Source organism: Camellia sinensis, chromosome 4 (genome assembly GCF_055761805.1).
Source record: "Camellia sinensis isolate YWXY chromosome 4, ASM5576180v1, whole genome shotgun sequence".
NCBI lineage: Eukaryota > Viridiplantae > Streptophyta > Magnoliopsida > Ericales > Theaceae > Camellia > Camellia sinensis.
Genome location: NC_138964.1, coordinates 199,367,268 through 199,374,891, shown reverse-complemented (window position 1 = coordinate 199,374,891; position 7,624 = coordinate 199,367,268). Strand labels below are relative to the sequence as shown.

The window sequence follows — 7,624 nt, the reverse complement described above, 5'->3', positions numbered from 1 at the left end:
CAATAGAAGACTTTTAAATCTTGCCTTTCAATTTATGTAACTTGTCTTTGTTTTCTCTGTAACCAAACATAAGATGAGAAAGTTCATTATGCAATAAACATCAAACGAGGCTTGTAAATTGAAATCTAGATCAAAGTTTCATATATCACAACTGAAATCGATTTGTTATCAAGAAAATTCTCTATGAACGACTTCATAAACTCCTCCCTATTAATTTACCAACACCAGAAAATAAAAATAAAAACACAGCATCAACAAACAACAAATGCAATAGAAAGTATCACCATACAAAGAGAAAATCGATCAATACGAAAATGTGACGTAAAATCTCACATGAAGACAAAGAATGCACTTGAAGGACACTAGTTCAAGAACATACACACACAAATCTGTCGATTCAAACCCTAGTTCGAAGGGGTACAAACCTCTATTTCAAATGCTGGTTATGCTTCGCTCGATAATTTATTGATCTGCCGATTTATCTAGATCTCTTATCTCTCTAGATCTGTCCATAACAGGTTGTTGGATGTTCGATTTGAGATCTCGATCGATCTGAGATCATCGGAGATGGCGGCGATGATGGAGATGGAGATAGAGGCAAACTTCGTCACAGGTGAGGGTCGAGGTAGAGAAAGGATGATGATGCCTTATCTCTCTAGATCTGTCCATTACACATGTCATTGTTATATGAATAGTAGATATAAATAGTGAGATTCATTACAATGATAAAATATAGGATGATACGAAAAGTTAATAATTTTTTTAAAAAAATATTAATCTTTATTAACATTAAATTGATCAAAATGTTACACTCATTATTTAAAATATTAACCCCATTGATTCAATAAAATAAAATAGAATAAAAATTAGTTAAATTGCTATGCTAATTGTATCACTCAAGATGACTATGATAATTTAGTAAAATTTATTAGATTTTTAATACATTTGAACATGAGTACAATATTATTTTAATAGCAACTTTACCACCGCACAAAACCTACTCTAAAAATCAGCTAAATCAAATAATACAAATCAAGACGCAGCTAAAATGACATAAATTACATATAAAATTGCACAATTGTGTATTTATTTATTACATTGTTGTTTGCACTTTGTGCTTTAAAGCTTCAAGAAATTTTGGTTTTATTGTACTTTAGTCCTTCAATGACATAAACAATTCTCAATATCACCCATCAAAGTAAAAAGGAAGAAGAAATAGATAAAAAAAAAATGAAAGGAAAGAAATAGATGGCCCACTCATCAATTTATGCAGCCTCACTATCAAGTTGTTTTTTCTCTGCAAATACGAAGAGCAATTCATGTTCTACAACCTGTGATAAAAAACAAGAATTGAGAATGAGAAACAACATGCAGCTTCAAATTAAATTTCAATGAAATTATATTGGTAACATTTAATTTTTTTTTTTTTTGTATAAAATGATGTGACAATGACATTTTTATAATTATGAACTAAAATGATGAATTTCTTTACTTTAAAGAGTGAATATATGTACACGACGCATCATTGTGTATATAGATTTTATTTGTATATTGTTACCTTTACAAACAAAATATTATACAGAATGATATTGTTAAGTTGTGGGTGCATCATTTTTAATAAAAAAAAATAAAAAAAAATAAACCATCAAAATGTGTCAATTATAAAAATATTGTTGTCGTATCATTTTAATAGATAATTATAATTATGTGTAAAACTTTTGAAAGAATAGGATTTTCTAATAAACAAGTTCTTAAATTCCATTCTCATGTGATTTAGAGAATAAAAAGAAAAAAAAAATTATAATAGTAATTTTTGCACAAGGTTTTGAAGCTGCAAAGACCTCCAACAACTTATGTTGGCTTGTGTGTTGCAAGTAACAAGAAACTCTGTTTTATACTGGGTATGCCCAGGCTCTGTGGTGGATTTATTTGATTGGTGGATTGGCACTAGAATCAGGAAGAAGGAACTCCAAATATGGAATGCCTTAACATTTGTTGTTTTGTAGTCAATTTGGAAGCTCAGGAACAATTGTGTGTTCAATAGAGCCCAGGAACAATTGTGTGTTCAATAGAGCCCTCTTCCATCTCTGTGTAGATGTCCAAAACATTCTTCACTAATGCTTGATCAATCTGTCCTTCGCGCTCTTGATCAATCCGAAACATATCACATGGATGGGTCAAAACTGTTTATATATTAAGATAATTTAATCCAACAACCATTTAATAAATAGTATTAATCAACCGGATTGAATAAGGTATGAGATTGACAAATCAATCTCGCCAAACCATTTACTTTATTAAACTCTTTTTCAATGGGTGGTGGTGGTGGTGATGTTTGAATTTTGAATTTGTAAATGAAATTCTTTTTTTTTTTCCCTTTTCTTCTTTTTCCTTTACAAAATTTCTAATCAAATTTAAAATTTAAATACAACTTAAAGGATGGCTAAGTGAAACTTCCCAACCAAAATCAAGTAAAAAGTAAGGATTTAAATTGTACTAAGACTTGCGACTCTTATATGAAAAGTTAGAGATTCAAACATCAAGGTAGACTAATGGTTAAAAGTTTCATTCTCCACTTTTCCTTGAGGTCATCCCAAGACTTAGATCCGATAATTACCTGATATATGTGAGACGGGTTACATGTATTGGGAGAATTAGTTAGGTGAAAGACAAAGTCGTGAGGGACAAAAAAAAGGCAATCATGAAGGCTAAATTTGGTGAGGTGTAAGGGGGAGAAGAAAAAAAGAAAAGAAAAAGATGACAATTAGCCTTGTTAACTACAATGAGGATACAATTACATTCATTTCAAAATATTATGAAACAAAACATACCCTAGATGTTACAACATCCCTCACTTGATCATTCATTTCCCCGTAAACCTAAACATGAAAAAAAAATTGTTAGAATAATTTATGTAGAAAGCCAAACAACTTTTAACAACAAAAAATGGCATTGCCTCACTAAAAAATGAGCGAATTTACATACACATAACTAAATTTAAAAAGTATATCAAGAATTTATTTACACAATGGGGTGTACCTGAGTATTTTTATTTACCAACATTCTCATAATTTTTATTAGAAGTGGGTATCAACATGTTAACATATTCATTCTTGATATTTTTCAGTAACTTAACTTTAGTTAATTACACGGAGTACCCTTACACTTTTATTAATTTAACACTTTAGATAATTTATTTTCAATTGTGACAATTAACCTCTCACACTTTAAGTCTAATCATAAGGTTAACAGAACTTATTATGTAAGTGATACATACCATTTTCATATCCTCATTTGCTCCCCTACACTTTTACTAGAATCTCATTTTAATCTTTACACTTTCACCAAAAACTCACTTTTGAGTGTTGACCTTTCATTTTTAATTTTTGTCCGCCTCACAAATGATAGGTGAACGGAATAATAACATTATAAGTTGACTTAAAGTGTAAAATGTTGATTATCACAATTAATAATAAATGAACCAAAATAAGATTTTAATAAAAATACATAAATACTAAAGTTGTATTTGGATCATGGATTTGGATAGGATTTAGAGAAAGGAAAAGAGAAATAGAGAAAAAAATACCTTATATTTCCCTCATCTTTTTCTTTCTCTTTTTCAAATTTCTATTTAAATTTATAATTCAAGCACATATAAGTCTAAGTAACCCTTTAATTCTGTGTAAAAAAAATATAATTAGTAGCATTACCAACCAGTTCATAGAAGGTCATGAAGCTAGTCTCTAGCAGTTTGGGTAGTCTTTTGATTGCGGTGAGGTATCTATCAAAAAATTTTAAAAATCTTGAGAGCCAGTGAGTCATAACCTTGTGTTATTCCATCTTTTTGCTAGTTCTTGTAACAAATTCTCATCTTTCTTTTCCCTTAAAGATGGTAGTACCTGACAACAAAAAATAAAAAAATAATTATATCTCCAGTCAGAGAAATTTCAGTGTGCACTCTTTAAAAAAAAGTAATCAGTGTGTTTGATTTTAATTTTCTGAATTCAGTTTTCTGAAAATTAAGTTTTTTTAATTTTTATATTTTTTTTCTTTTAGAGAATATTTTTAAAATTTTAAGCAATTTTTTTTAAAATTTTTTTAGATGCACCTTACTTAGATATATCTAAATAGTAAAATATTTGTGAAAAATATTTTTAAAAAATAATAAATACACAAAATACAAAAAATATACTGAATTTTCATACTTTTTTTTCGTATTTTTTGGTATTTTGTGAATTTTTAAAAGTTTTTTCCAAAAATATTATACTTTTAAGTGTATTTATGTTAAGTCTAAAAATTAAAAAATTGCTTAAACTATTAAAAAAATTTAGTAAAAATAAAAAAGTACGAAAAATGAAAAAGTAAAATTTTTTGAAAAGTAAATTTTGAAAACTGAAACTAAATAGAGTGATTTTTTTTATGAGAAAAGTTATTAATTATTTGATAAATGTTATGATATTTTAAGATAAAATTACAAATAAATATTGAATGATGTGGCTTTTGACTTATCATTTTAGAACAAAGTGTCTATTTCAAGGACATATAATTACAGAAATGCCATCCTACATAATCTTGCATAAAAATTTTGTTTCATTAGCATTTCACAAATGATATATCACTACAACAAAAAAATATTTTTAGGGACTACCTATTTTTTTTGGTCGCAAATAGTCTATTTTCTGCGACTAAAATTTAACTTTTGGCGATCACAATTTTTTGGTCACAAAAAATCACCTTTTGGCGACTAAAAAAAAAGTTGGTCGCGGAAAGTATACTATTGGTGACCAAAGGCTTTTTTGGTCGTGGAAGATCACCTTTTGGCGACAAAAAAAAAAGTTGGTCACGGAAAGTATACCCTTTGGCGACAAAAAAAAAAGTTGGTCGCGGAAAATATACTATTGGCGACCAAAGGCTTTTTTGGTCGCGGAAGATTACCCTTTGGCGACCAAAAAAAAAAAGTTGGTAGCGGAAAGTATGTTATTGGCGACCAAAGGCTTTTTTGGTCGCGGAAGATCACCTTTTGGAGACCAAAAAAAAAAGTTGGTCGCGGAAAGTATACTATTGGCGACCAGAGGCTTTTTTTGTCGCGGAAGATTACCCTTTGGCGACAAAAAAAAAAAAGTTGGTTGCCGAAAGTTATGGCGGGATAAATTTTAAAAAAAATGATACCACAGTAATTACATGCTATTTTTCTATTTAGGCATTAAAAGTTTTATAAAATAATATATAACCTAATTTTTATGGGTTATATATTTTTTTTGCCAAATATGAACAAGAAGTATGTTATTGACAGAGTGGCAGAATGGATTGGGTGCATGGTGACTCCTTGGTCAGGAGCACAAAAGAATTATTTTTTTTGGGTCAAGGCGCTGACTTTTGGCGACCAACTTATCTTTGGTCGCTAAAAGTTTACTTTTGGCTAATATGAATTGGACTTTCCGCGACCAAAAAAGTTGGTCACGAATGGTCACTTTTAGCGACCAAAGGCTTTTTTGGTCACAGAAAACTATCTGTAACGAGGCTTTAGCGACCAACTCGCGACCAACATATTTTGGTCGTGAAAAGGTTTTAGCGACCAAATATGATATTTTTTGCTACCAAAATATTGGTCACGGAAAGTGTTTTTTCTTGTAGTGTTTGTAGAAAATATTTATACTAACTTTTTTCACAAGGATGTTGTGACATTGGAATTTTAGAAAATACAAGCCACTTTGATGAGTTTTTGTTTTAAAATGAAAAAAATAAAATAAAAAATACTCATCACATTATTATGAATTGATTTTACATTTTTTCAAATATATTTTTTATTGAGAATAGCTATGGCACAAATAAATTCATCCATGTCTAGCACTTGCAAGTGAGGAATATGTACGTTAAAAAAAAAAAAAAAAAAAAAAAAAAATCTCTTGCACTTGCCTTGGATGAGATATAATCTTCAAAGAACTTCTTGTATTCATCATATAACTTCTGACTTTGAGGACCAATAGGTTTACCACACATATTTTAAACAGTTCTGTTGAGCTCTGAGTTAAAGGTATTAAAGTAGTATAACCAAAATTGATATAAATTTTTTTTAAAAGCAAACAGATAATAAATTCGAAATAAGGTTAATTACATACTCATATGGTTTTGCAGGAAAACACCTAACCCTTTAAAATGTAATTAAAGTTGTGTTTTTAGGTTAGATCATAAGGAAAAAGTGTAATTGGAGCAATTAACTCTGTAATTAACCTTTTAAAGTGTAATTGATCCTTTAAAATATAATTATAAGCAATGAAACATATAAAGATTCATGTAAATTTAGGCAATCATGTTCATGAGGATCTGACAGCTGATAATAGTAGCAGTAGTCAAATTGAGATTGTTCCAAATAATCAGATAGCCAAATTTTTATTTGGATCTAGAATATATGGAGAGAGAAAAAAAAAAAAAAAAAAATCACAATAGACACTTTTGCCCAAAAACAAAAACAACATCCAGACATGAAGTTGGGTCCATGTTATGCCTTAAGGAAGGGTCACTTTGGGCCCATCTTCATAATTCAAATAATTTATTTTATTTTTAAAATTAAATTTGCTGTCAAATTTCAAAAAAAAAAAAAAAAAAAATTCTGATCATTTAGTTACTACTATCTAATCAATTTACTTATTTATATGAATGATTTAGCTACGCATCCTATAAAATTAACATTTGAATTATAAAAATAGACTAAAAATGAGACCCACCTCATAATTATTGTACTTGAGGTAGGGCAGGGATCTCAAACTCCTCTAAACACAGATAAAAAGTAAACAAATATGAAAATTAAAGATTAAGAGATAGAGGATACGTGTAAAGAGTCATATACTCTTCAGGAGTGAAAGTGTGGGAACAAACTCCTTCCAAACTGTCAATGAGTTTGTTGATTGCATCTTGTAGCACTGGCCATCCTTCTTCAAATGGGATGGTTTTGCTGGTAGCTTCTCCTTCCTTGGCCATGTTTGGATGCTGAGAAAGTCAGAGAGCTTTTGGATATGAGTTCTGAGAAAGTTGTAATAATATAAAGGGAGAAATTTCAAAGATGGGAGGTTATAAACAAGTGTCTTAAATGGTGGGTGGGTTGTGAATAAAATGGTCAATGGATTGGCTTTGCAACTTTCTTATAGGCTTGGGAAATTTCTCTGTCTTGTTGGTTGGACTTTTGGGACCAGGCATTCTTGACCTAGACTTTTCTTGGAAACTTCCAAGTCGGTATTCAAGTTACTTCTAAAGCATGATAAGATAAATTACAAATTTATATAGATTCAAAATACGAACTATTTTTTATAATTTTAAAAATTATATTTTGTCCTTTTAAATTTTTAATTGCATAACAAATCTTATATTTTATTTATAAATTATTAACTTAATTAATAATTTCTAATTATGTCATAAATATTTTTCAATTAACAATTATGATAATTTTATTTTTACATAGAAAAATAGTTAGAAAATTTATTTTTTCTGTTAATTCTGTTTAATTAACAATTCTGACATGAGTGTATTTATAAGTTTTAGAACTACATGAGGCAACCGGTATTTTAGGCAAATCTCGGATGTTTATTTGTAATTTATCCTAAATATTAAGTCAATTTTTGTTTTGTGA

General features: G+C 29.0%; 1 long non-coding RNA gene across 6 annotated transcripts; it reads right to left on the bottom strand.

Annotated features, from left to right (window-relative positions):
- Positions 1-251: 251 nt before the first annotated feature.
- Positions 252-7,117, bottom strand: LOC114312602 (uncharacterized). 6 transcript variants are annotated; one of them, XR_014328206.1, is made up of 4 exons: positions 6,830-7,117; positions 3,715-3,899; positions 1,258-2,879; positions 252-661 (listed from the first exon to the last, which is right to left on the bottom strand). It is a non-coding gene; the product is annotated as an uncharacterized LOC114312602 (long non-coding RNA). The 6 variants fall into 6 exon arrangements; XR_014328209.1 differs by lacking the exon at positions 252-661 and adding an exon at positions 5,917-6,013 and having other exon boundaries at positions 1,041-2,879; XR_014328210.1 differs by lacking the exon at positions 252-661 and adding an exon at positions 5,917-6,013 and having other exon boundaries at positions 1,041-2,879; positions 3,826-3,899.
- Between the last annotated feature and the right edge of the window lie 507 nt (positions 7,118-7,624).